This window comes from Alligator sinensis, unplaced genomic scaffold (assembly GCF_000455745.1).
Source record: "Alligator sinensis unplaced genomic scaffold, ASM45574v1 scaffold628_2, whole genome shotgun sequence".
NCBI classification, from domain to species: domain Eukaryota; kingdom Metazoa; phylum Chordata; order Crocodylia; family Alligatoridae; genus Alligator; species Alligator sinensis.
Window position 1 is genome coordinate 5586725 of NW_005841833.1, and position 26985 is coordinate 5613709.

The 26985-nt window shown below is 49.0% G+C and overlaps 1 protein-coding gene across 2 annotated transcripts in view; it reads left to right on the top strand.

The window, feature by feature from the left end:
• The first annotated feature begins 8 nt into the window (after positions 1-8).
• KIAA1671 (KIAA1671 ortholog) overlaps positions 9-26985 on the top strand; it is a 114727-nt gene continuing 87750 nt past the window's right edge. Inside the window, exons 1-2 of one of the 2 annotated variants that reach the window (XM_025199456.1) lie at positions 9-272; positions 4446-4695. The gene's annotated coding sequence lies outside the window, so the exon portion shown is untranslated. The remainder of the gene's footprint in view (positions 273-4445; positions 4696-26985) is intronic. The other variant, XM_006015217.3, reaches the window with a different exon arrangement.

Genomic DNA, 26985 nt, shown 5'->3' on the forward strand with positions numbered 1-26985 from the left:
TTGACGCGCCGTCGTGCGAGGTGGGGCGCTCCTCGGTGGCGGGCGCGGGCGCGGGCAGGCTTGGTGGCAAGCAGGGGGGAGGCGATGTTTCCAGGGTAACTGGGAAGTTCGCGAGATCGGCCGCTTCGGGCACTTTTTGACAGAAAGGGACGCGGCTGGAACCGTTCCTCGTTTCCAGCGCAGATGTCTTGATGCATCCTTCGGCTCGCAGCCTTTTTTCATCTGCAGACCCCCGAAACAATGGCGAGAGGAGGCGCGGACCCGTCCGGGCGGTAAGTGCGGGTATTCGCACGCTTCGCCTCGATCGCCGTCGCCTTTCGCGGCCCCTTAGCCCTCGCCTGCCCCCCGGGGTCTGCGGACCGTGGGTTGAAAGCCGCGGGAGCGGGAGCGGGAGCCGCGCCGAGCAAGGTTCCTGGCCGTGTAGCCCCGTTATTTTCCCCTCCCTTACGTCTGTAAGAACAGCAGCTGTCCACGATCAAGTATTGTCGGGTGGATTTGAGTGCGCCGTATGCTAACGTGATTTTCCATCAAACAGTCGAGTACATTATTAAGCAAGCCTACGAACAGGTCGCACCTGGAAGAGGAAGGGATTTCGTTTGCAAACGAGATGACGGGTGACACTTCCAGGATAAATAGCAGTGAGATCGTAACAAAGAAGTAGTTTGTAGAAGATATTTCTACAGCCGAGCCTGTTCCCTTCCAGAGTCCGGGAGGGATTGAAATCGTTTCGGTTGCAATAGAGACGAAGGGCCTTTCCTCAGTCGAAGGCTTCAAGTGATCAAATCGGTCGTGTTTTTCCTATGCGGTTCCTGTTTGAAGTCGATGCGTTTTAGGCTGCTGGAAGCATTAGCTGTGGTAACTCATTCCTGTGCTCATCCTTCTTCTTCCCCTGCTACAGATATTCCAGTTGCCTCAAATTATACAGTCTACAATCTGTGTTTCTCCAGTAAGAGACAGTGCAGAAGAGGGTGACTCAGTTTTATAGCTGAAGGTATTTTGCTGCATTGCTTGGGAAGATCTTCAGTGCCTTTCTGACTAACTTCACAGCGCTTTTATTTAAATTACGGCTCGGGAGAGAGTGCTCGGGGTACTAGATTGTTGTTATTTCATATTAACCATATCCTATCAGTGTTGATGAAAGGACCGTGCCTGTTTGATAGCTGGGGAGACAGCAGTCTGTTTGCTTTGTAGGTACGGTTTCAAGGATAGTAGTCCTGGGTTTTTTTCATGAAGTCTGATCTATGAATAAACTAGGTTTATTTCGGGAGACGCTGACCCCAGCGCAGTGATGCAAGCTGTGTGGAGACGGGGCACAGCATCGTGTTATAATTTTAACCGTGCGTAACTCTGCTGGCCCGTTCAGCCCTCCGCATCTCTGATTTATAAATAATGTTCTCAGATAGGAGGTGATACGAAGGAAGGATAATGCTTGAAAAGTTATCCCCCCAGCCTCTGAGCTGGTGAGACCCCAGGAGGCGCCGTCACCTGTTCGGGAAGGCTCTGGGATCCCTGCCTCGGCCTTGACCCTGGACTCTGCTCCAGCCCCTTTGGCCAGTAGATCACGGAGCCCGACCTGATCTCTTCCCGCTCCCTGCATATCGTACCATAGGAGAAAGGAGCTTTCTCTCCCTGATCTAGCCTCCTGGCTGCTCGGTGGTGTGTGTTTGCTGCCTTTTTCTTCAGATACTGCCTATAAATACCGTCATTTCCTGCCTCTCGTCATAGTTTTCCCAAGCATCGTTAGAGGAAAGCTGATACAGTTCTTGGCATCTCTCTTCCTGTTCCTGGATTTCTAACGAGTGACAGGGAAACTTATCAGACTCTTGATAATGTCACTGAAAGGCAGGTTAGAAAAGCTCCCAAGCCTTCCCAGTATTTACCTTTTTCAGGTGATTCAACAGAAATTCCTCGACTCCTTGGTAAGTGAGCAGGGCTCCTGTTTTCCATCAGCAAATGGACTTTTCAGGCCCAGGGAACTGGCGCAGCGGTTGTGAATAGAAGATACCATCCGTATGCAGTAATATTGCTGTTAAGCTGGATTTGCATACAGTTGATCACAAATCCTGTATTTTCTTTCCTTATTCTCCAGCTATTCCTTTCTGTAGGGCAGAGGCAGGGCACAGACACAGCAGCATTTTGTCCAGTTAAACAAGTTGTGTTCTTTAAATCCTGGGTGTGCCAAAGCTAAAGCAAGTGCTGAAGTGTACGCGCTGCGGGGACTCCAGCGGCATTAAACCTGTGAGTAAATCTTCGCAGGATTGGGGCCGTGGGAACGCCGTGGCCTGAACTGGAGTGTCCTTTCAAGGCAGGTGCTGCTGTTGCCGAAGTGTGTTTTACAGGTGTGAGGATAGGTTCTCCGCTTGTGTGTGTTGCCCCGAGGTCTTGACGTTTTACACTGAGTGCGGACCTGGCATCTGGTGCCTCTCGAGTCTGTCAGGTTCGTTGGTTTTTTTACATGATGGGATGATGATTGGCATTTTAAATAAAGCGGTTTCCCGCCTCCTCTGATTAAAAGAGACTATCAAGAGAACATAGCTGGGCTATTCAGAGACGTGGTGTCAATGTTTAATATCAGTTGGCAGTATTTTTCTTCCATTTGTACCATGTCCAATGCTTTCTGAAGGTATGGAGCTATTCCTTTTCCCAGGCAGTGTATGTCACTGTTTACTATAAATCAGTGTCTTAGGGTGGATGCATTCATTTTTGGCTTACTGTCTGTTAAATAATGATCCAGTGTCATGAGAACAAACCATTACTTCCAGTCTCTACAATGCTCAGAAAGCTTTTCTGAATAAAATAGCTGAGAGTATGCAGGGGTCGCTTTGTAGAAGCGGTGCTCGAGGGTAAGACTCCTTGGAGCTACAAGCCCAGACATGACGCTCGTGGTGATGCGGTGAATGCGATCTTCAGCTTGCTTTTGCTTTGGTATGTGAGGGTGACTGGGCTCTGAGACTGTAATATCTCGGGGATGTTTGTTCTGCTTCTAGGGATTATTCAAAGCTGCGCTATGGTAAAAGCCACAGACATTTTTGCTGTTGTCTCTGAGGTCTAAGATTTTTATTTCAATGAAGTTTCTGGCCTCCCTGATTGCAAAGATGGCCTTTGCAGGGTAAACCAGCGCATGGTTGTCTTGTTAAGTTTGCAGCCAGAGAGACTGGAACAATGGCACGAAGAGAGCTGTGAAATTCCCCCAGCGTCTAATTCAGGTTAATCTTGAATCCTAATTGCAATCTTATGAATGTCTACAGTGTTAACCACTTCACCACAGGGGAGTATGCCGGGCACATCTGCACGTGCACCTGTTCTTGCAGCTGGATTTGCTGACTTCCTGCACTTTCACACTAAATTGAGGCTGGATCAACATATGCACGGTCCAGTATCAGCAGGGACGAGTAAACACGCTCCAGCTGTTGGCTCTGGCATTGATTGTGGGGTGGATGGCACATGCTAAAAATGCTTGCATCTGAGAGGGCAGGAAAGCAACGGCGCCCTATTTAATACCCACCTTTTTATGTTGCTGAGAAGAGTTCACTTGTATGGAGCAGGGTTGGGAAGGAGTGCATGCTCTCCTATCCGGTGCTGCTGATGTGGAAGGGGTTTGTTTAATCTCTCACTGGGCTTGCACCAGTACAAGTTATCCGAGCACTTTGTCTTCAAGCCCTGTCACAATTTCATTTCAGCAGCAGGTCGCAGAATAACGTGAGGACTGGAGTGTGTTGTCAGCTGTGACATTTCAGGATATAAGCAACTGCATGGGATGGTTTTGCAGGAAAAGTGCGGGATGTGGATGATACTACAGTATTGTCTGCGGGCTGGATTGCCTTTGCCTGTGCTGCTTGACGTGGGAGAAAAATTGCTTCTTGGAGAACCTGAACATTGCATATCAGTAGGAGGTGTAGCACTAGGACGGTCCGGCCTCTTACGACCATTGTGAATAGCTGAAGCCTTGTATTTCCCTAACCCCTCAGATGTGGCTGGATCTCATTGCTCCAGATAGGGTTCTGCTTGGGTTGTGATATTGGAGCTGGACTTCTAAAAACAACTGCCCAGACCATCTGGGAAAGTATTAAAGGGTTATTCTCAACACAACTTTCAAGAACTAATTAAAATAAAATTCAGATTTCTCTTAGAACACTTGTTAAGTAATAGCCCCACTGATTTTTGAATTAATTAAAAAGGGCTCCCCCCCAGCTTTATAAGGATCCCTTCAACAAGACCAAGGTAACTGTGTTAGCAGGGAATCTGACTCAGGCTGAGATGGATGTGGAGTAAAAACCTCCGCGGACTAGAACAAGGTATAAAGTGCCCTTAAGCCTACTTACGAAGTGAGGCAAGGAAGTATCCTCCCATTCACTACTTCCAGTTATATTGATCTGAGCTGAGATTTGCTGCCATAACCGGTACAAAGTTTTCTGAAATAAATACGTTTTCCCCCATGTTGCCAGCGTTCCCTTTTGCAATGTGATCCCGTGACCGCTCTGGCGAGAAGCATATGACCCTTGCGTATAGGTGAGCTGGGTTTCCTTGCTGCTTCGTGACCTGTGCAGCATTCCCACCTCAGCTGGGCAGCTCGCACGAGACCGGGCCTTCGACTCCCAAAAGTGACTTGTGGAAAGCTACTTGAAGCAATATGCGAGCATTGAAAGACGTCCAGTTGTTATCCTGATGACTGAGGAAGGCGGTATTGGAGGGGAGGTGACAAATGCTACTTTTTATTGCATTTCAGTTTTATTAAACAAACAGCAAAACTTTACTTTGTTTATGACCTATATTGTAGGGGGAAAAGTGTGTGTGTGGGGGGGGATACCGTTGGACTGGCATCACTAAGGATGACCTGCATAACTCACTTGGGATTTGGCACTGAAGGCATGAATTTTACAGAGATTAAAAGAAATGATCCTGTGAAGTATGTGCTTATGACAGGAGCTTGTAAACCTGTTAAAAGGCCGATCCATCTAGACTTCCTTTCATTTCTATTTTAAAGTCCCATTAGGATTTGGAAACGGCGGTGAGCATCCGTCAGTTTTAGCCAGTCTGGAGGAATGTTTGGTATGTTTAGTATGTTTAGGTCCTTTTTATATACGGGGCATAAATCATGTCTCTAATGTGCACGGCGCGCTGCAGCTAGGCGAGCTTCTGTCGATTATTTGTATAAGCTTATGTAGTGCTAACTTTGATCTCTAGCTAAAGGCTAATTTAATAAGAGAAAAACTTCTGGACAAATGGCAGTTTGGCCTAATCCCCATTGCCTTTTACTGGCGTGTCGGTAGGTATTTATTTTGATTTATGCCTTGTAAAGATATAGCTAGCTATATGGTGGGAGCTCTTGGCTGTTTTGAAGGCAATGGCAGATTGCAAAGGAAGATCAAACTGGTGTGTTTTATCTTGCGACAAACCAGAAATGTGTCTGCCAACCAGATGCAGATGAAAAAGTCCTGCAGTTTGGAAAATTTCTCACACTTCGAAGCAGGTTGCGAGAACGACTGTCTTGATTTGTAATCAGTTTGTTTCAGCAGGTAGGAGAAAAACCCTGGAGCACCGTGCTCAGAGTGGGTGTGCAGAAAATGCAGTCTCTAATGGGAGAAAAAGAGGCCTGTGTTATGTGGACTGGGGCAGTTTCATGACACTGTTGGCATATGCAGCGCTACTGTCTACAGCTTCGGTGTACGTCTTGCTCGAGAGCTGGTCTTCATTCCAGGGTTAACTCCAGGTTTAACCCGAGTGCCCCCTGTTTGAGTCCCATCCACACAGAGCAGTGTTAGCATTCATGCCTGAATGAAGCTGGGGGTTTGAAAGCTATAAACTTACTCAAGTCTCAGAAACCTAAATGCTGCTATATATTTAGCATCTTGTAATTATTTATTAATTATCTCCTGTCCTGTCACTTTAATGAGCTCAAACTTCAACTTGGAGTCAAGTCTCCATGGCTACTTTTACAAGTAAGGGTTAGTATTAATGTCTGTGAAAAGGCAGCGAGTTGTGCCAAAACTTAGCAGAAGGTTTATACGCTGCAAGCTTGTTCAACAAAACAAGGCTTTAGAAGGACATGGATGCCTCATCCTTAACGAAAGCATTTGCAAGGGTTGAAGCCCTGGCTCCCAGAGCTGCACTTGATTTTTGCAAGAGCCATTAGGTTCCTTCACTGAACAAAATGGACACAGATCTCTCTTTCAAGTTGCCTTTCATGCTAAGTTTCTGTAGTGAATCTGGTTTCTTCCTTTACTTGCAGATTTGAAAAGAAATGCCACTTTTACTATTTGCCATCAAACAACCCGAATCGTTTTAATAACCACCGGGACCCTTGATATGAATGCTGTCTGTGCTTAAGTTTGTAGTCGGCATTCTGTTTAAAATATCCGATTGACTGAGGGCATCTCCCTCTGGCAGCACAGGCATTGGCATCAACTGAATCTTTCCTTTCGTGTTGCTATAAAGAGAGTTTATGTAGAAAGCATGACAACATTGGGTCTAGAGTCGCAGAGTCCTCACACGTCTCTGCCATGGCTTCTGCAGGCCACCCCCCTCCCCTCCCCTCCTCCGCACCCAAAGCCCTGGGAAGCGTTTCTGGGACGGCCCGAGGAGGGAGAGGGATGTTTTCCTGAAGCATGGGATTACCAGGTGCTTTCCACCCAGCAAGAGAGACTTCTTTCAGCTCCTTTATGGACATACCAGATACTCAGGTCCATGCCGGGGTGACTAGTACTATGGTATCCTATCAGACCCTCTTGTTCCTAAGCTCGTCAGGTTCCTTCTTGAAGCAATTAATTTCCTTTAGCAAATGAACAGCAAGATGTGTGTTTGGTGTTTTACGGGTAGCCGCCCACTTTTCAACATACGCTGATTGTACATGGCAAGGGGGATTAAATCACTTGACGATCATAATTAAACCTGTTGTACGACTGCACTTCTTTTGTTTCGCTTTTAAATCACATTTTCGCGTGGGGCAAAGCAACCACCAAAGGTTGTGGAACAGGTTTCTGAACCCAGCTGAAATAGCCTGGCTGAACCTGACCGGGCAACGGATATGTTGGTCTACACCCTCCTGTTCACTTGCACCTGAGCCGCAAGCTTCAGCACTCCTGGGAAAGACTCTGCTCCAGGGTTTCCTCAACCACAGGTCAGCTTTATTAACACTTCTCGGCTGTCTTGAAAAGATGCAGCTGAGGCAGCGTCAAGGAAAAGCGTGTTTCTGTGTGCTGAGATCTGTGCTAATGCAAACATTATGCTTATCTGCAGTGCTCTTCCGTTTGCTTCCGCGCTGGCAGGTTCCTCCGCGCCGCTTGTTCCGGCCTGGGACAATTTCGGCCGGGTTTTGGACAGCGCGGAGCAACGTTTGCCTAGAAGAAGTGTGCGAGCATATTGCCTGGCAGCAATTGAAGCACAGAGGCTGCAGCGTGCCACTGGCATGGGTTTCTTGGAACACCGTAGGCATTTGGGTGGTGTCAAACATCCCGGCGACGCCGCGTATCCAGACGAGGTGGGACTGGCGAGTAGGAGTTGGAATCTGATGAGACCGAATGTGCCGTCTCCTCTCAAGGAGGCATGTTGGAGAATGGACCGGGACAGCTCAACGGTTGCTTGTAGAGACTGGACCCGGTGGCTGCTTAGTTCGTGTGAACGTGCGCTAGGTGGTTTTATGGAAGTATGCTGAGTTGTGGTGTGTAATCCATTGAATCCCATCTGCAAGCTGTACCTGAGGTCTGTGGGCCCCACTCGAAGGATGCATCTCTGCTGAGTTGTCTTCTGTGCAGCAGTTCGTGTGAACAACGTTTATTTGTGCTACTACATCCGTGTTGCCGGAGCGTGTTCCTCTGGGGTAGCGCTTTCTGTCCTCGTGGCGCGCGCCGGGCAGGGGTACAAACTGAGCAGAGAGTCGTATGCCGACGAGGGCTAGGAGAGCAGCAAAGCCGGTACCAGGCGAAATGGGCCGTTGCCCAGCGAGGTCTAGCTCTGAATGTCTGTGGGCAGGATGGTGTACGGCGTGCTCTTTCAACTAGTTTTCATGGCTATAACCGTGTGATCTGTTCCTGGCGTTGCGGTTGGTGTGCTCTGATTGGAAGAGATAACGAACTTGCCTTATTAATCTTCCCTTCATGCTGCCAAGCTCATCAGTGGCCACAGTTGAGCTCTTACGTCTGCTCTTTGGGGAGCGTGTCCCCATTCTTGTGACACTGTAGATGTTACTGTTTGTATTGAGAAGCCAGAGCTTCACTTATGAGCTCCAGGTGACATTTATTGGGTTGTTTATTAGGTATTTAATAGGCCTTCCTTTCCCAGAGCCGTACTGTAAGATGATTTACCCAGTACCTTCCTTTTTAAAAACTTCCTGCTTGCTTATTTAAATAGATATGTAAAATAAGCAGCGATAGCGTGAGCGATGTTGCCGCCGTGATGCAAAATGAGTTGTGCGAGAGGCAAGGATATCTTTGCTTAGACCAACTGCGTGGTGGGGATAGTTAGACCTGCTTTCGAATGCAAGACGTTCTTCAGGTCTCAAGAAGAGAGCATGTCTAACCGCGTCCCCACTGTGCATCTGGTCCAATAAAAGATTTCTCCCTAACAAATCTAAGCCTCTCCCAGAAATCAGCAACATAACCTGGATTCAGAAACCTTGGCTGTATTTCTGGAGGCTGGCTTGCTTTCACTGAAATCTTCAGTGGTTGCTGATCCGACAGCCCTTGCCAGCGGGCTGGAGCGGAAGCAGGATCTGAACGGGACACCGAGTCCGGGAAGAGCCCGTTACCGTCTCTGTTGTCGTGGGGGATATTGCAGGATGGGTAGAAAATGTTTCACTGGTCTGTGTGGTGCAGTTATTGCTGAGGGAGACCATTATGTGCTGTGCAGCGGACCTTGCTATTTCCTTGGCCTCTTTTTTTTTCTTTTTTTCTCACCCGTAATTTGTGTGATCCAGGAAGAATTATGGGTTGACGGGGGAGAAATGACACAGGCAACCAGTAACTTTTTCAGCTAGGATTTAATTTGCTTTTGCCAGCAGATTTCTCGGAGCTGTGACTACAGGTTTAGCAAGCGTAAATGCATACCTGAATGTGTCTGTCGCCTGCTTTCAGTTTCTAACCGTCATAATGGTCCTCTTATGAAAGTAGTATCTTGGATCACAAGGATTATAAGTGTCCCGGTACATATGAAGCAGGGAAGTGCTTTCATGCTGGTCTGGCTGGGCCACCTGGGCTTCTTGGTTTGTGGCACGCCGCCTGGGCTCGGGGTTGAAAAGGCTCGTGTGTTGTCGCGAGCTTCTGCATCCCGGGTCAGCGTCCTGCCTAGGCCGGTCTGAGGCTTTCTGCGCTCCTGGATGACGATGCTGAAGAATTGTTTCGAGCCGGTGGGAATCCTTGTCTGGGCAAACTTCGCCTGCCTGCCCCTGGAGCTTCCTAGGCCTCTCTGGTTAGTGATGTGCTGATGGGTCTCTAGATGACAAAATATCTCCTTTGACTAATAATAATAAATAGCAGATAAATGACCTACAAGGGCTCTTGAAAAGTTGTTCCTGGTTCTGGTCTGGGAGATGATGGGTGTCCTGCAAGGTTGCTCTTGCTGGAAATGGTTTCAAGCTCATGACTGGAAACGGGTCTGATGGCCCTGTCATCCCAGCACCTCCTCATCTCCCAGCCAGGCCCTCGAAGCCCTCGAAAACATACTTATCAAAACCTTTGGGGTGGGACCCTGGGATGCGGTTGCATTTGACAAGGCAGACGTGTAGAGATGAAATCAAGACCTCACCGGTGGCTGGATACAAGTGTCAGTGTCTGCCCTTAATTGGATGGAGAATGTGAAAAAGGAGATCCACCCCCCATAGTAAAAATACACATTTTTTTTGCCCGTGGGGTGGGGGGGGGAAGAGAAGGTCCTCCGGGTCTGCTGGGCAGAGCGAGCCACCCCGGTCTCACGGGCAGGGGATCGTAAACCAGCAAAGGAGACGAAGGGCTGGCTTCCTAGACGCAGCACCCGCTGACTTATTTGAGTACAGATTGAGGAGGCAGCTGGCATTTTGGAAGAGCAGCTGGAGAGGGAGAGGGCCTACGAGGATTAAGTGGTTGTGGATTTGCTCAAAGAGTGATTCCTGAACTAGTGGGAATTAAGGATGGAGGTTTTAGGGGGGAACGGCTATTGAGCTTAGACCAGAAACCTGCAGGAGTTTAGTCACCGTGAGATTTGCTTGCGTGTGTGAGTGCTTAAGGATGGGAAAGGAAAATCCAGAGCGCTGATGAACTCCACGTGGATTTATCTGACCACCGCCACGCTCGTTCTGGGAGAGAGCGTGTTTACTTGGTAAATTGATGTCTCCTGCCTGGGAAATGCTTGTGAATTGTCTTCCTGAGTATAAAAGAAAGGGAAGACTGTGTGTATTCATTGTTACCTTCAACAACAGCCAAGCCTGCAGACACCTCCTAACGGGGCTGTTTCGCTCGGCCCTTCTCTTCCCACGCGCTCCAGTGTGTTCGGGAGGGGGCAGCGGGGACGGCGACTGTTTTTTGTAATCATAAAACTGTATGTTCTAGTTAACATGTGAAGCGATAATGCCTAACAGCCCTTGCGGGTTTGCTGATTTGGATGTGCCTCTTGTGACCCGGGTGGTGAATGGGGTTAATGCACTGACCCGGCATCACCGCAGCCCCCGCTTTAAACATGCCTTTGTTCACAAGTGAAAAGGAGCGTGGTGGCCCCTCTCTTAATCCTTCAAGGGCACGGAGGGCATCGTCGTGCGCCGGTCTGCTCTTGGGAAGGGGGGCTGCTTCCTAATACGTGCTGTACTGCGAACGGCTGCTAGCGAGGACGGCGTGCATGTCCGTCTGCTAATGCGCATGCACACAGACCCAGAACTACATTCAATAAGCGACTCCAATAGCACAGGCCGTCTAAGAAATGATTAATTTCCTACTTCTGTGGAAAGCTAGATATGAGCTATTGACCGAAGAACAGATGCCCTTATCAGCGAGGCACAAGCAGCTGGTGCTGTAAAGCATAACGCCACTCTGCACCTGACAGCCCTTTCTGCCCTCCTCCAGCCTTTTCACGGCCAGGCCCTCGGGAGAGAGCTGTCAGCGCGATGGGGCGGCAGCGGCACAGCAGCGCCCTGCGGCAGCGCGAGATCCTCCCCAAATCAGCACTGTGCGGAGCCGTTCGCGATAAATCTCTCCGTCTTGCTCCTGCCACAGGATTATTTTTTCCCCAAACAGAAGGCGACATGAAATAAGATTTTGCTCCAGAGAAGCCTAAATATTATTAAGAATCATCCTTTTTTTTTGTGACCTCCTCGGTGCTGGCTTAAGACTAAAGACTGGGCCGGTCACTTGGGCTGGTTGGCTAGAGGGAAGTGTTTAACAGCAAGTGCGCTGCAAGCAGCGGTGAAGCGTTTAGACTTTCAAAGCCGTTGAGCCAAGTGCTTTGGAGCGGTAGTGATGTCATGTTTGACGATCGCATTTGTTTAGGGGGAAACCATCATTGCAGTCGAGCAAGCTGAAGAAATCCATTAAGCGACACCTGACCTGTTGCAGGCCGAGCTGCTGTGCCAGTCGGATCCAACCCCGCGCTGCTCCAGGGGAAGGATGGGAAGACGCTTTGCTCCATACCTGGTCCTTCCCAATTCCAGCCTGCGACTGACTGGAGTCTCGGTTGTCTTTTTTCACTCTTGTTGCCACAAACTGCCAGGTTTGGAGGCCTCTGGCCTTGCTACATGGGCCTGCATCTGCCGCTTTGCTCCCCCAGCACTTGTTTAAATCTGCAGACACTAGTGAGAGCAGAGAAGGGCGGCTTGGTTACGTTTTATTTTTACTTTGCATACGTGCAAATAACTGCAAAAGGCTGCGGCAAGCCAGACCTCTTAATGACCCAACTACGCAGCTGTGCACAACTCTGGGAGACGGCATCTGATTATTTCCTGACCGATTTGCCTTGCAGACTCTTACGGTACCAGGCTGCACGCTCAGACGTGCCCGGTGTTGGCCGAACGCGGCCCCCGCTGAAGGCAGTGGGATTCTCACAACGTCCTGAAGTCGGGAGCGGAGCGAACCCAGTTTTGAAAATGTCACGTTCCTGAATCGTTGCCAGCAACAGGTACAAAAACCCCAAATCCATGGCTGCTCCTGGCTCTTCCGGATGAAATGCCATTTAGATCTGGGGCCAAGTACAGAAACAGGGCACAGCGAGAAGAATTGCTCTTGTGGTCTCTTTAAAAATCTCCAAATTTGGGTCTAAGGGTGCCCGAGCAGAGCTGACTGCCTTGCTGCGAAAGCCTTGCAGCTGCATCTGAGGCACGGGGAGAGCCGGTTCCTGAGGTCCGGGCAGTTTGTCGTTTTCAATCCCGACTTCTAGCCGCGTGTGTCAGGCGATGCACACCTGTTGGCATATTGCACAGTTGTGCAAGCCGTCGGTCTTACTGAGCGCACATCCTGCAGCACTTGCTGAGCGTTTCCTTGGTGGCATCTAAATCACTGTCATGATGCAAAGGGAAGTAAATCGGCGATGTGTCAGACGAACATGTCACTGCTGTCCAGTGCAGAAGCTTATAGCCAGGGCACATCCTATAACAAGTTTTATCTTGTAGTCTTTTTCTTGGAAGACCAAAGAAACGTATGTGGACCTGCTCCCGTTTCTTCAGCTGCACTCTTCCATGCTGCAGCTCATGTTCAGGGCATGGGCTAAACTGAGTTGCACTTCTAGGCTTGTATTTTTACTAATGCAGGATGCTGGAAAGTAGGGTGATGGGATCAGTGGCAAAGCGAAGCCTGATCAGTGCAGGCTGTCTGATGTGAAAGGAAGGAAAATACCATTAGCAGAGGTTTTTTTTAAAAGCAGGAGTGTATTGGGCTCAACATTCAGAAGCCATTAAAAAAACCCAATCAATGCATCATTTTAAGAAAAGAAGAGAAAAGCCAGTCAGGTAGTATAAGGAAAAGGTGAGAACACCTAGTAGAATTCAAAGAGATAGCAATCATTTCAAACAAGACTAGGCAATGATATGACTGTGTTATTTTAACCAGGTTAAGCACAGCCGGTTTCCCTGCGTCAGCCCTAAATCTCTTCTCTTTGGTGCGTGAAATGCTTAATTTGTGAAGGGCAGTGTTTTTTTTGCCACTGGCGGTTTGATTTCAGAGCGTACTCCCTTCTGCCAGCTGGTGGTTACAATTGCAAAACCAATGTACTGTAAAAGACAGAGAAGTCTTGGTTTGTGCTGTGTTATTGCAGCAAAATATATTTGAACATAAGGGGTAGAAGGTGCTGTGGTTACAGAGCTAGCGCCCTCTCGGACTGCTCCGGGAAGGAGGCGTCGCGTGATTCCCTTTTGGGTGAATCACGCCGTTCTCTCGCTGCTGGGCCGGGTCCTTGCATACAGCCATGTCTGCAGCAGCGGTCCAGCTGGATTTGCTGTCAGTGGGGGCAGATGACAGGACAAGGAGCAATGGGCTCAACTTGCAGCAAGGGAAGTTGAGGCTGGATGTTAGGAAGGGTTTTCTCACTGGGAGGGTGGTAAAACACTGGACCAGGTTACCCAGAGAGGTGGTGAACTCTCCATCCTTGGAGGTGTTTACAACCCACGCAGACAAAGCCTTGGCTGGGATGATGTAGTTGGGGCTGGTCTTTTAGCAGGGGTTGGGCTAGACGTGACCTCCCGAGCTCCCTTCCAGCCCTCATTTTTCATGATTCTGTGGTACCCACCAGTTTCCCCCCTCGCAAGCTGTGGTCCGTGCTGCATACAGCGAATCAAAGCAGCCCCTTAAGCCAAAGTATCGTTTTATTTTAACAGGCGATCAAACAAAGCATAGCATAAGAAAAAGAGGCTTTAAAACAGCAAGAAACATAAGCAGAGGCCTTTTGCCTAGGGCTTAGCCACCATCATCACGGGGACCCTCCTAGGTGGTGTCCCCACTCTGGCATCCGTCCGGTTTTATTTTGCTTTCAGGTTCTTCTTACTCCTTACCCCCTCTTGGATCCTTTGGTCCGGGTTCCTCCATCTGGGATCCGTTCATCTGACAGACTGGTTTAGCGAGCTAAGCTGGATGTTGGAGGTGGCACTTGAAAGCAAATGGCATAATCCTTTAAGTGTTGGTACAGGAATGGGCATCTGAAGCTGTTTTATTCTTTCCTCCGTATGTGCAGTTTGTGTCTTGTGTTAACCCCTGCTACAACAGTCAGGCAAACCATCTAGCATTCATAAATCATTACAGACCACCCCGACTCAACCACAGCACAGCAGTGCTGGGTTCTTCTGCCTAGAAAGGCTTGTTTAAGCCAGACCACAGAAACATGTTGCTGACACTGGACATCCTCTTAGCACTCGAGGAGAGAGATCAGGAGGGATTACTGGCTTTGTCTGCTGACTCGGGGTCCTGAGACAGGTTTCTGCCGGGCACAGAGAGGAACAGGACATGTCTTTTCACATCAGGCTAATTTTTGTACTCGTGGTCGCCTTCAGAAAGGTTTGAGATCGTACAAAATCGTCCTTTTCCCTCTGATTCCTTCTTTAGGCCACGTTCATTGCGGCAGGCTGTACAGTCTCTCTCTCCTCGTCCTTCCCTGTCTTTCACACAATTTCGAGCTCTCAGTCTCTTCTAGACCGGCAGGAAACGGGTTCCTGTTTCAGCAGCTCCTAGATAAGGGATGGACAACCTGCAGCATGGATGCTACGAGTGACACGGGAGCCTCTGCGAGTGGCACGTGGCAGGCTGGGGAGGGGACTGGCAGCACAGCCGCAGATAGAGCAGAAAGCCGAGCAGCAGATCGGGTAAGGGAAAGGGATTGGTGTGGCACTTGGGGAACGTATGGGCCTAATTTCTGGTAGGTCTGCCAGAAAGGTTGGCCCCTGATGGCCTAGATCACGTGTCTGCAATAATCGAAGCCTCCCTCACCACCAAAAGCAGTTGAATACTTTGAGTCTAGCAGTGGCTGACCCCTTTCTGTACCCCATCAAGCACAAATTACTGTTGTCTGTCTCATACCTGCACAGCCTGTTTTATGCCCTCGGTGTTGAACCTGGTCTCCAGTCGTGGTTCCAGTCTTGGTTGCACACTTGTCAGACTTTTCTTTCACGTTTCCTGCTGCGCCACCCCTTCTGCATGCAGTAGCTCCCCAAATCCTTCCCTCCAGAGCCTTTCTCGGGACCACCTTTGTCCCGATGCGAAAAGAAAACTAAAATCCCTAATGAATTAGGCCTCTGGCATGCCACTAATGGCTAACACGATAAGCACCGTCTCCTCTCCCACGTTTCCTTTGCCGTAGCTCGCTGGGGCAGTGCCTAGCACAGTGGGGCTAGAGTTTTCAGGTGCTACCACAATACAAAGGATGCAACTTTTTGCTGTTTTCTATAGCTCAGAATGACTTTCTTTGTAATGCTTTACATTTTGGTCCCATTTCAGCTACATTTAATGCTGAGCATGAAGACCTAAAATACAGTGGCTCCGTGTGTCAGGCCCCGTGGGCTTGTTAGGGAGCTGTAGATCTTGCTGTGCTGGTTGGCGAACTGGAATGATGAGAAAGCAAGTGAATAGGTATTTTCAGCCTGCAGTATTTAGATAAAGGAATAACTTCACCTCTCCCTCGCCTATGGTTTTGCGAACTGTTATTTAGAAGGAGTATTTAGAGAATCCCGCCGCTTCAATGCCATGCTGTCTTGGGAAGTTTTTGGATCATGTTGTTTGTTTAGACTATTTTTATTCAGTGCCGTCTAGTTAGTGGAGCGTGGACCTAGGGTCTGTGCAGCGATCAACACAGGTGGTGCAAGTTGGTGTATAGTCCAGCGAGCCCTTGGGCTTGTTTTTGGCTGGTGGATTGCAGCATCCTGTAAATCTGCCTCTGCTAATTAAAATCCCAGGAAGACACAGCGACTCGCCTGTGAGCTGAGTGGTGCTCAGCATTACAGCCCAGCCTGATTGCTCCTCCTGCAGCTGCAAGGCTGGTGGCAGGTCTGAAGTAGAGGGACTTAGCAAGGGGCTAGGCTGCTCTTTGTGACACAAGTCGATTCAGGTGCCACGCACATGAGTTTCCTGTGATGAACGTAGGGGAAAATAATCTGCTCAACAGTGCGGTGGTACCCTATGCTGGCGGCAGCGCAGCCACTGATGCTGCCCTGTGCATGGCTGTCGTCTGGGGCACTCAAGCGCCCAGGTTTCTCTCTGCCACAGTAGCAAAACAGGGGGTTTCCTATGAAAGCATTTGGCTACTAGTCTGCAGAAGAGAAGGCTGAAAGTGGGGTTTGATAGCAGCTTTCGGCTCCCTGTGGGGTGGGTCCAAAGAGGCTGGAGCTGGACTGCTCTCAGTGGGGGCGGATGACAGAACAAGGAGCAACGGGCTCAGGTTGCAGCAAGAGAGGTTTAGGTTGGACATTAGGAAAGACTTTCACTAGGAGGGTGGTGAAGCACTGGGACAGGCTCCCCAGAGAGGTGGTGGACTCTCCATCCTTGGAGGTTTTGTAGACCTGGGTAGACAAAGCCTTGGCCGGGATGATGTAGCTGGGGCTGGTCCTGCTTGGAGCAGGGGTTGGACTGGATGTCACCTCCCGAGGTCCTTCCCACCCTTGTTTTCTATGCTTCGATGAAACTGCTGTGGGTTGCTGCACCTGCTACCCAGAATATTGTTCCAGCTGCTGCTACAGATTGTCGGGCCTTGTCCATCACTTCCGCTGCTCCTTGCCTGAACACGGAGTGAGGTACAGGGGAGAAGAACAAGCAAGGGAGTCCAGGGTCTCTGGCCCCACCAGGTAGCCATTTCTGGCCTCCCTGACCCTTGTTTTCTTAAGACCAGAGGGTTCCTTCAGGTGCACTAGTCCAAATTCAATCTGGGGTCTCTGCTGTGGGTAAGTACTGTATGGCTATCTGGTCTAGTGGTCAGGGACTCGGTGTTTCGCATAACGTTTCTCCCACCCATCAGAAATAGTTGTCTCCATATTGCAAAGCCCTTTGCACATTGCTGAGTTGAACCAGCTGTTACCTCTGCCCCTTCCTTCAAACCTGAAAGCACTCGAGTGATATCTGCCTAATAACATGATGAAGTGGCATTTGACACCCTGCACGCAGGTGGACGCTCTTGCAAACACAGTGCTGCTTAATCGAAACATCCCTTTGACTAAAGGCTTCTCACTGGAAAAGGTAGTAGGGCACACATCTGTTTTGTCTCTGCGATCAGATGCTCCAGCAGATCAGCTCGCAGCTCTGAGTGCTGCCCTGTCAATAGCTTCAGCTTCCCATAAAAGTTTTCCAGGGTCACCGGAGAAGATTTATAATGCTGGCTGCTGCCAGGCAGCGAAGAAAGGAATACAGATCGCATTGCAAGTTGGAGCGCTTTCTGAAGCACAAGGGAGAGTGATGCAATGCAAGTGGTCGCAGGAACAGATTCCAGGTGTTGAAGTGTGGTCAGTACTCCTCATCTGCCTCCAAACACCTGGCACGACTCCCATCCATCCCTGTCTGGAGTTAGACCCTTGGGCAGTGCCAGGCTCTTTCAGTTTAAGAGCAAATGGCTCCTTGTACATGTGGTCGCAGTGAGATAGTGGGACGGGGTCCAGCCCACGGAGCGGTCCAGCGTGGCTGCAAAGGTAGCCCTCTTAAAATATCAACAAAGCACGTATCAGATGGATTCACCTTCTGGCAAGCATCTCAAGAGTAGTCGCCTGCAGGGAATCATCAGCAAACAGGAGTAGTGGCACTATGCCCAATGTTACCATATGCCTTCAGCATTGATTGGAAGCGGATAAAAAATCGCTGTTGCTGAGATGGGCAGGATGGTAAATGATGACGACAGGGCTGTTGTGCAGAGCAGTTGAGGTTGCTTGGTAGACAGACCCATTCAAACAAACTGCATGTTAATGGAAGGAAACCCAAAGCTGTCCATCTTTGAATAGGCACATGTGCCCGACCTCCTGGAGGGGGGCTCCAGCCTTTTCAGAACCACTGTTTGCCAGGGTTGAACATGAGCAATGCAACATGAACTTCCAAGGTAAAGTAGTGGCAAAAGGAGCTAGTGTAATCCTTGGATGTATGCTTAGATGTGCAAGCAAGGCAGGTGCAAGGTGCATTTTAGCTCTCCATATGGCATTGGTAGAACTAGTAGCAGGCTGCCGGGTACACTTCTTGTTCACCGTCTTGATATTGAAAAACTGAAGACTGCAGAAAAAGAGCCATGATCTGACGACTGGAATAGATACTTTACAAGGAGAGACATAAGGAGCTCAATCTGTGTAGTTTATTGAAATGATTGAAAGATGGCTTGATTGCAGTATTTAAGTACCTCCATGGTGAGAAAATACCCATCATTAATCTATTAGAGAAAGGCATAACAAGGAACAGTAGCTGGAAGTTGAAGCTAGATAAAACACATGAGAAATAAGGTGAGCACATCTCGACTGCTGAGCGTGATTGGAACAAACCAGCCAGGGGAGCGGTGGGTTCCCCACGACCAGTCTCGAGCAACTCACGGGAATGGCAGGGCATGAATGAAACCATCCTTCATCTCCTTCAGGTCAGAGCCCTAAAGCCCATTCCCTGCTTGTTCCTAGTCTTAGAAAATCGGAGCGGAGTCGGGCTCCATTTGAAGCACGTGAACGTGTTCCTGTGTTTGCAAACCCCTTTGACCAACCCATGGACAGCTCTCCTGCTTTGTGCATGAAGTTTGGGTTTCTTTTTCAGTGATTTTCTTCCAATTGTGATCATTATGATTTGACGTGACAAACACTCCCAGGGTCTCTTCCAGGATCAGGTAATATTAACACTGGTTTTAAGGAAGCAGGGTATCCGTGCCTGTCTCATCCTGGGCCCTGCATTTTAAGGCAACAGAGGATCCAAAGGCGAGGGACTAGGTTACTAACAGGGCTGGGACAAGCCATATGAGGAAGGGTTGAGAGAACTAGGCATGTTTTTTGTTCGGAGAGAAAGACTTTACGGAGGGATATGCCAGCAGCTTTCAAATACTTGAAAGGCTGCCGTGGAGAAGGTGGAAAGCCATTATTCTTTCTTGCCACAGAGGGCAGGACACGGGGCAGTGGCTTCGAAATTCAGCAGAACAGATTTAGATTAAGCCTCAGGAAACATTTCGTCACCGTAAGAACGGTAGGACGATGGGACGAGCTGCCCAGGAAAGCTGGGGGATCTTTCCCCGCAGGTTTCCAAGACGGGTCTGGATAGGCGTTTTGTCTGGGTTGGGGGAGGAACAGCGCATCCTGCATTTATGCATTTATTGCTTTTCAGTCGTGTGATTCCTGGGCGCAGGGAGGTGGGGGGGAAACGGTGACAGGGTGCCCGGAGTATCGTGGGTTGACGATAAACACAGACGTCGGATGCTGAAGTAGGCCTGCGAGAGGCTGAATCCCTTTAGCTCCAAGGTGTCGTTTTGGAGGAATGATAATAGGAGTGCGAAGCTGGCCACAAAGGCAAGCAAGTGGCGTCACAGAAACCAAATAACAGTGCTCGGTGAAACTTGTGGTGAGCGCAGCTCTCCTGCATGGGCACGTTTCGGAGAAGCAGGGTTCACGCGAGCGCTCTCCACCCGTTCCTGTTACCCCCTTGCATCTCCCTTGTCAGATCTGCTGCAGGCTCAGGCCCTGTTTTCTGCTCTCTCTCGCAGTGCATGCAGGGCCTTGGCTTTCTCTGAAAGTACCACCAATTATGGAAGCAGGCAGCACACGGTTTATGCCAAAAGTTAGCTGGAAATAATGGAGAGGGTTCATCTGGCTTGCGATCCAGCGCAGGGAGCGGGTGCCCAGAAGGGAGGGAGGGAGCGCAGCCTCTACCAGCTGGAGCAGTGATTTACTGAGGTCTGGGAGCGCTCTTCCTTCTACGGCTGACAGCCTTGCTCCTCTTGGGACAGTCGGCACGTCTCGCGGGGCCTCACAAGCAAACAGAAATAGTGCTGTCAGCCTGGGCCCAGGGACAGGACCCATTTCTGTCCTGAGCTGAGTGATGCTTCCCGTTCTTCCGTACGCGCTGCCTGCAGAAGCTGAGCACCGAAACGTGCGTGGCTCGAGTAGGAACTAGCACCGTGCTCGCTCAGAGTCCATTTTGGTGGGCCAGAAGTTGACTTTGTATTTGCAAACACCAGAAAAGCACCTTGCCATGGTGTCTTCATGCATCGGGATCCTGCATGTGGGGTGATGGAGGAATCCGTCTCCGAGCTGGACAAGGGGTCTGCTCTCCGCCTTCTCACCTGGACGCTGTTTTTGTCTTTCTGACTGATGTGGCAGTGGTCCTTAGGCCTTCCTGGTCCTCTCGTCTTTGGAGAGAAGGTTTGCAATTGAAAAAATGAATCCTGCGTCCAGCTTGGGACAGGTTCAGAGAGGGTTGTTGGATGAAATGATTTTCCCTCCGATGGAAGTCAGCCTACAGAGTTTACACTGTGGATGTTGCTCGAAGACGGGACGAACAAGTGACACGCAGCCAGAATGCCTCGGGGTCGGCTCTGGTGTTGGTATATGAGAGCATCCCTGAGACAGGGTCAGGTCCTGTACCAGCGTTCGGAGTCGGTTCAGGAAAAAAGAACTGCGTACCGATGTGAACCCTGAGGGTTTGCTTAGGGCGGCGCTGATCCCAGCACCTGCAACCACGGGTTGATCCTTATAGCGCTTCCCAGGAACAACCCAGGTGTAGGGGGCAATATTTTTCGTATCCATTAAACCACACATCCCGATCCTTGCTGTCTCCAATTAGATGGGTTGGATTTTGAGGTTTCAGGCTTCCTGGGGTGACGCTGTATTACAGCGTTTATTCGGCGACGCAGTTCTGACGGTTTCACAGCGTTCGCTCCCTGAGTAAATTCAATAAATCATCCTCTTCTGTTAAGCTCCAGCAGTCCCATGCCAAAGTCGTGTCTCCCCCTAAATGAGATTTACTCGGTAATGATGGGGCCATCAGGACATAAATTTATCTATACATACCTGAAAATTTCCTTCTCCAAGTAATGAAGCCCACAGACCTAGTTCCCTTTGGAGACGAATGGATCCTGCAGGATAGAGGAATTTCTGTACAAAGGTTCAGATTTATTTCATTAGGGAAAACTGCCTACGCTCTGTAATAGGAAACAAATGTTGTGCTTTTTCTTTCATCTATAGTTAATATAATCTGAAGGCAGGATGGACTTGTTCTGGCTGTGTAAGGTTGTCCCAGCCGAGAGAGACCTCAGATGGCAAGTCCCTCTTCAGCGGCTTGGGGGCAGATAGAGAACCGACCCCATCAAGCAGGCTGGCCTACGTGTTGTAATGGATCTGGGGACCTAGTTGCTCAAATGAAGGAAATGTTGAGGTAGGCTAAGCTAAATCGTCCTGTTGTTAAGTGAGTAGCAAACGGGGAGCGAGTCGGTAATCTTTGTGATGAATTATAACGGGAAAACTCTGGTCTGAAATACCTATGGGATGATTTGAGAACCTCTGAATCATAAGGGTGATTTTTTTGTAGAGACCCTTTTGTTGCCAGACGGACCAGAAGGCAAGAAAGGGTTGGCAGCAGGGAAGACCCCGCCGAAGCGCAGGTTGCGAGAGGGGACAGGCTCGCATGGCACAAACGACCCGCTCTGCTACGTGCCTTCAAGCTAGGAACGTAGACGGCCTGGTCTCGAATGGAGGAATCTCGTCAGGCAGGCTTCAGCCTTGCTACGGGTGCGGGAAGAGGAAGTCTGTCTTGAAAAAACGAAACGAAACACAAAATACTATTCCTCCAGCCCAAGGAAGAGCCGAGGCAGACGAATGGAGGGGAGCAGTAGCACGCGTTGCTCCGATGACAAGCGCAAACGAATAGAAACTGGCCATAAATACATTCGGGCAGGAAATTAGAAGATTTTCCTGTCTTCAGAAAAGCAGACATCTGGAACACACTTCCAGTAGGAGAAATGAGAGCGGAAACCCAGGGTGGTTTGAAAGCCCAGCACGATTACATTTAGGAACAGCGCTGTATGATGCTCTTGCCACCGGTAGCCAAGGACTGGACCTGATAACCCTGCCAGCTACTTGTTCCTAAAGCTGCTTTGGTACAAAACGGAAGAAGTATGGGAAATGAGTGGAAAGTGGAAGTGTTGCTTACCAGTACAGATCATGGTTTTGTGGGCAGCCCCCCTGGTGGGCAGCGTTTATGCATTGGCGCTGAAGCCTACGCAGGAAGGAGAGGGGAGCCGGAGTCGGCAACTGTGTTTTAATCCTTTCCTGTAAATCTTTCTACTAATTTTCCAATCTTTTTGTCCTTCTGAAATCCTTTGAATTCGTGGATGCATTTTTTTTTGAGCTTTTAAAAATCTGTATTTCTGTACTTTATGCTAGTTTAGACTGATTCTCGTTCTCCGGGTTTTAATACTGCGTTTCTTCTAAAAGGAGATATGCTTTTTTTTCCCCTGCCCCTCCCCAGAATCATGCTTATGTCATTCCTGCTGCAGGACAACATCGAAAATGGGATTGTGCAGTATTTACGTTTAGCTTCAGATGTGCCGGTGTGTTTAAGAGGGCATTTTTAACCTTAGATTTTATTGCATTTGTGGACACTTAAATCATTTACCCGTAACGATTTGTAGCTAGTGTTACCTGTTCAGCTACTTTACCTTCATACCTGTGGATGTAGAATAGTTAAATGAGCAGACCCCTGAGTATTAAAGTCTAAAGGGTGAGGTTTTGTTGGTAATGAGCCACCTGTTCATAATCACCGAGCTAGGAGAATATTTTCACATGCTTCAGTGTCTTTCGATCTGCGTGGTAGTTTAACATGGTGCCATAGGCATATTACTGTGCAGGCAATAGCAACGACCATTTTACAAGGGCTTGTAAACCTGCTATTAATAGGATGGGCATGCTGTTTAACAAGACAGATCTTGTTCTCCAGTAGGAGAAAACCAGAGGGTGGAGTAGATTATCCTCAGAAGGGGACCAGGTTATTGCCTTGTAAAACAGTACACCGCCCTTTTATTGATGCAGGCTCCATGTAACCACACGGGAAAAACAGACAAAAGCCTAAACTTTCAGAGGTATAGAAATGTTTGGAAAAAGCATAAGCAAATAATTTTTAGCTGGGTGGAGATGTCTTGTGGGTTTGGAGGATTTTTTTTCCCCTGGTGTCAACAACCACTCACATTTTTCTTAGCAGGTTTTGTAGGGTTATGTTGAACTCCTGGCCATAAACCTGTACGTGGGACAAGAGCAGTTTACTTCTTGCTGCTGCTTACCCTGAGAGTAAGGACGTTTGGGAATGCTTTAAAACGAAGGCTAGCGTGAGCATGATTTAATTAGTCCGTCTTACCGGGGAAGGGATCGGAGAACAGTTGGGCTGGTTGAAAGCGCCCATTTTAGTATAACTGACGTATCCGATTCCAGGCAATGAGCTAGGTAACGACACCGCTCCGGCTTAACTCTAAGAATAGACAGTGCCTCTATTTACTCTTAATTTGACTTGTCTGATTTTTTTTTCTTTTAAATTCCTGAAATACTTATTTTATCTGATTGCACTTATTTGGCTCCTCTCGCACTGTACTAAATGTACATTTATGGCTTTATTGTAACGAGTGCACAATGTGAGCTGGCTGTGCCCTTTCTGCCTTTCGCACACCCACGGTGCATGCCTGGGCTAAATGAGGATGGACAGATCCATCAGCGGCTGGCACAGGCTGATGGGGAAGGCAGCAGAAGCTGAATAATAGACTCCCTTTGGCCTCCCTGTTTTTATTTGTGATATTCCTGTCTTCAAAGTGGAGCGGGGAAGAAAACAAACGGCAATTCAGGAATGAGAACAGCTTGAAATAATGTGAGTTGAAATGGTGCAGCCTTTCCTAGAGGCAGAAGACATACAGTCGATTGCATTGCGTTTGTCTTTGTGGCGTATGCTCCGTCGTTAGACTTCTTTTTTAATAGTTGCACCGGACCAGGCGACTTCTGCTGGCATTGCCGGGGCACGGGGAAGTATAATCCCTGACTGGCGTAATGTGGACAAGAGCATACTTGCAGACCTGCAGTTCTCCTGCTGCCTCCTGCTGTGCTCGTGGGCGGCGAGTGTAACGTCTGTCCGTGTCCAAAGGGCAGCGCGTTGCCTATAGAGTCTGCCGGCATGCCTGGGCGGGGAAGCTGCTCCTAGTACAGACCTCCCTGCTGCTCTCAGGACTTTTACTTTGGGCCCCTCTTATTTCACACAGTTGTTTTGAAATGGTTTCTGACCCGTGGCTTGTTCCTCCATCTCCCCGTTTCCATTTCGCATCCTTACAAAAAAGATGTAAGCAGGACTTCTACCTGCTTGGAAAGATAGGTGCACTTTCAACCTTGCCCTGGGGCGTCACATCAAATCAGCCTTTGTCAGAGATACAGACGTTGGCAATAACCATATGATTCATGGTGGAAAACAATCTTGCACCATCTCCCAATAGCCCCGCGTTGCTGCTACGTGCCGAAGTCGCGGCGATGCAGATGGGAGTTTTGTGTGTGGCCTGTGGATAGCGCCCTCCCGAGAGCGATGCCGGCGGTGGAGCCTGGAGATTCGTGGAGGCTGCAAGAAGAAGGATGTGGGCTGATAACGGTATTTTTGTTTCTAATGAGCGGCATCAAAATGCGCCTGCGATGGCAGGATGCTAATATGTTAGCACCTGAAATATGTTTTGTTAAACCAGTTCGGGGAGAGAACTTGCATTACAATTGCAGGTTAATCTCTTGGTTATGTTTTTAATTGGTGCATCATAAAATAGGAATTTAAAATCTGAACCCTGTCAGGATTTAGACTTTGGCCTCTTGCTCGTTAACTTTTAGCTGTTTGCATTTCCTGGCTTTGTGTTTGCTCTGGGAATGGCACTTGATAGTCATCCTGTGGGAATCAAAAGTCCCCAGGAAAAGAATTGGAGCCTGAATGTCAAGGCAGCGGGTGGATCCCGTGTCAGAGCTGCGGAAGAAAAGGAGAGCGAGCCAGCGTTGCTGGCAAACTGGAGTCCTGTTTCTGTACCAGTTTGTTTGGGTTTTTTTCCTGTACCTGCGATCCCGGTTAGAGTCATTTTACATCAAATCTTCTTTTTCTTGCAACTATTTTTTTTCCCCCCCTTGTTTGTGCTTCCAGCTCAGCACACCCAGAAGTCTCCCGTAGTGTTTGCTTTTGCTCAGCACTGGCGTCTGATGTGTGGAATCAGATTTAAGTCTGCATTTGCTTCTCGGTACGGGAGGCTCTGATGTGCTGTGCTTCCTGGTGACGGGGCTGGAGCATTGTGGGTACTATGCAGATGAGTCGCCCAAGAAACCCCTCCCCTCCCCGTGCCGCCCGATCCTGTACTTGGACTCGTCTTGCAGGAAGGAGACTCTGCTAGACGTGCCCCAGCCAGGGAAGCGTTTTATCCTTTTCAAGCCTCAGTCACCATCCTAGGATATTTTGGCTTGGCGTAAGTGGAGCTGGTCTTAGCCGGTATCACAAGGGAAGACAAAAGATGGACGTTCTTGGTGCCCATTAAAGTTGTGTTCCCACTCGGTTTCTTTTGTATGCAAGAAGAAAAGCCTTAATCCCCTCCCTTGGGACACTGGGAGACGGAGGAAGCCATGTCCGTCCATAGCTCCTTTTTGGTTCGTGAATTTTATCTGCTAGATTTAAGGAAGAAAAGAAAGGGGAGAGAGGAAGGCCCGTTCCAGAGGCTCCTTTTCCCCTGTAGAAACCCAGCAGATTTGAAAGACGTCAGCCCTTTTTACCAAAAAACAAAAGCAGAAACACCCAGGGAGGTTTTAGGAAACAATAGATCTGTGGGTCTGGCCGTCTTTGCAGGGCTTTAATGAAGGTATTGCTTGGGAGCAGTGATGGATTGGTTTGTGTTCAAGTGCTTTGAACGGGGTGGTGACGTGCATGTGACCGAGTGCAGATTTGCAGAGCATAACCCGGCAGTGAAATGGATTAAAATTGGCCCGGTGTTGGTGCAAGGGAGCGGCTCGCTGCAGACTGAGGATGGGTGCTTATTGATTTGCTATGTCAAAGAAATCCTATGAGAAGCCGCAGTATTTGGGACTTGGTAACCTCGCTGGATAAAGCCATGGGAAATAAGGTATTTCAGACTTTGGGAGAACATCCAGCGCCGCGCTGGTTGTACGTGTACGACACGTCAAGTATGAAAAGCAGCTGCTTGTTTTTACAAGTACCACGTTACCTGCAAGCATACAGGCGCTGTCTGTCTGTCCTTCTTCCTACCTTTTGGTATTGCTCCATGCATCCACTGCAGGGCGTAGTCATGGCGGTCTCAGGCCCTGCCAAGTGACCTGACCAGCTTACGCTGAACAGCACGGGTCCCCTCAACCTGCACGGTAATGTAATTAGGACAAAAATGATCAGAGTAGAGAAATCATGACTTAAAAATGTGGGTTAGGAAAGTCCGGAGCAGTGATTGCGGACGCTGTGTCTGTCTTGCCTTGTGAATGTCCCGTCAGCTTCCCCTTGTGTGTCAGGGAGACTAACGTACTGTTCCCCCCACTTCCACCCCCAAATAAACCAGCTGGTGTGTTGTACATCCGGGCACGGTTGGATCGACAGTGCTGACAGCACTGTCTCGCGCCACGTTTGGAGCCCTGTCTCTTCCAGGTCATTCTTGTGTCCAAAGTTATTAGTTTTGGATCGACTTGGAAATAATTTCATTGCTCTTCACATAATATTATGGTACTTTTGGACATGGCAGGCATTTTAGTGCATCGGATCGGACCGTATCCTTTAGAAGGAGGAGGAAAGCCAGGAGGCTTTTGTTGAGATCCTGGAAGATCTTGAAAGGAACAGATTGATTCAGATAAGCTGATTGAGCCGGTATCTATTTTGAAACCAAGAGGTCATGGACTTAACCTGAGTAAGGGACCAACATAGCATATTAGTTTTAGGCCGAACGTCTTTACACGCGAGCTGACTGGAACGTAAAGCGAAGTGCCAAAGTTAACAGTGGATGAACGTGGTCTGGAGCTGGAGACATTTTTGGAATAGTAGAAAACTCTGGATATCAACGTGAACTGGAGCTTTGGCCTAAAATGTAATAGCAGATAGTTTTCATTTCTCAGTTCTCTTTATTATTGTTTCCTTTCTT